A 1,755-nucleotide genomic window follows, 5' to 3' on the forward strand; every position below is an offset into this window, starting at 1 on the left:
GTCTTGTGTTCTTCACTAGAACTGTTTCATTTCTTCTCCATAATACACGATCTTTCCAAAACTCCTTCCTTACTAAACGTCACGCTCTCTCACACCCTGTGGCTTCGCACAAACTTCTCCCTTGGCCCTTCTCTCCTTTCTATGCCTCAGTTCTTGGGAATTTTCTCCTTCAGGAAGTTTTCCTTAACATGTCCGAGCTGTGTGTGCCTGGGATGCAACGAGACCACATCGGAGAAACAATTATGTCATCGCGACAATATTAGCTTACGCTTACTCAGACAGTGCCACGCCAGGCATTGTTCTAAGAGCTTTACACGCACTGACACATTTAATCTCCACAACGACCTTCTGAGGCAAGTATTATCATGGTCTCCATTGCACAGATGAGGAGACTGAACCATCCCTGGTAAAGGAACAGAGTAATTGGGTAGCTTGCCCGAGGTCACAGAACAAAGTGGTAAAGCTGGGGTTTGATCCCCTACAAACTGGCTCCAGCCTGGCTCGTAGTCACTAAGCTCACTGACCCTCTTAAGCCATAGCCCTTCTACCAGGGACTTTCCTGATGGTCTCCTCTACTCAGATTCTGAGCTTCATGAGGGTGGAAGCTGGGCTTTGTATCCTGGAACCTCCAGCACTTAGCGCCGTGCTGCTCTCTTTAAGTGTTCATGGGATGAATGAGCAAATAGAACAGGTTTCTTCCCCACCCCCATCCACTCACCACAGCCTCAGGACTGAGGCCAGGACTGAGCCAGTCTAGAAACGATCAGAGAAGCGAAGAGAACCTGGGCTTCCTGTGATGTCACCCTCATCACCTGTCCTCATGAGACCTGCCCTGACCTCAGAGTTTAGACACAGGCCGTCAGGCCCTGGGGAGGCAGGAGCAGCCTCATCCTGCATCCAGTGCCAGGGCTGGGAGCTGGCGCAGAGACAGCAATCCAGCATCACGGGGATAGCTCGGGGGACCGCCTCACTGTTCAGCATCATGAGGCCATTTCCACTCAGCATCCTTTCCCTCCTTCTGGGAAGAGCATTTCTTTTTCCTTTGGGGGCCCCTCCATGTGCTTGCTTCCCGTGGGACTGACCTGCCCTCTCTTGTCTCAGGGTGGTCACATGACTCAAGCTGAGCCAGTCAGAGCCCTCCTGGGTTTCTGTGCCAGAACCATCCAGAAGCCAGTGTGTTTCATGCTGGCCTGGAGCTGCTGGCTCACCATCTTCCTCACCACAGGGAAGGGTCTGCCTGACAAACGAAACCAAGCAGATGAGACAGTTAGAGGCCCTCAGTTAGGCCCTGTTGGAAGCCATCCCACCCGACCTTGATTATACAGCTTACATATTGTCTGTTGCTTAAGCTTCTTCCAGCTGGGTTTCTGACATTTGTAACCAACATAAGCATGTGTTGGACAAAGAAATATAAAATAACACAGTGGATATTTGTTGATATTTGTCTTTTGTTTGCTTATTTGTTCGTCATTTTTAGAGAGTTCCCCGTTTTGTTCGGGACGGCAGACAGGCTGGGCACCTCTCCTCTGAAACCAAGGGATCATATCCTCCTTCCTCCCTGGCCACCAGGTACCCTAGCAACCAGTTACAAACATGTGACTTAAGCTTGGCCAATCAGATGCCCAGGCCCAGGCCTCTGGTATGTGAGGCCAGGATGGAGTGACAGGGAAGTCATCTCAGCTAAACCATCCTTGGTAAAGTAGGGATAATATTGTAACATAATAAGACAAATATATTTGGGTTCTGTCCCCAGTT

General features: G+C 50.1%; 1 protein-coding gene across 5 annotated transcripts in view; it reads right to left on the minus strand.

Annotated features, from left to right (window-relative positions):
• FAM167A (family with sequence similarity 167 member A) overlaps positions 1–1,755 on the minus strand; it is a 45,816-nt gene that overhangs the window by 32,587 nt on the left and 11,474 nt on the right. The window contains exons 3-4 of one of the 5 annotated variants that reach the window (XR_002780137.1): positions 1,083–1,237; positions 7–207 (exon numbers count right to left, since the gene is read on the minus strand). The exons of 3 other annotated variants lie outside the window; for them this stretch is intronic. The gene's annotated coding sequence lies outside the window, so the exon portion shown is untranslated. Of the gene's footprint in view, positions 1–6; positions 1,238–1,755 lie in introns of those variants that run through there. One more of the 5 variants, XR_002780135.1, reaches the window with a different exon arrangement.

The sequence above is a fragment of the Pteropus vampyrus genome, unplaced genomic scaffold, assembly GCF_000151845.1.
Source record: "Pteropus vampyrus isolate Shadow unplaced genomic scaffold, Pvam_2.0 Scaffold47, whole genome shotgun sequence".
In the NCBI taxonomy this organism is placed as follows: Eukaryota; Metazoa; Chordata; class Mammalia; order Chiroptera; family Pteropodidae; genus Pteropus; species Pteropus vampyrus.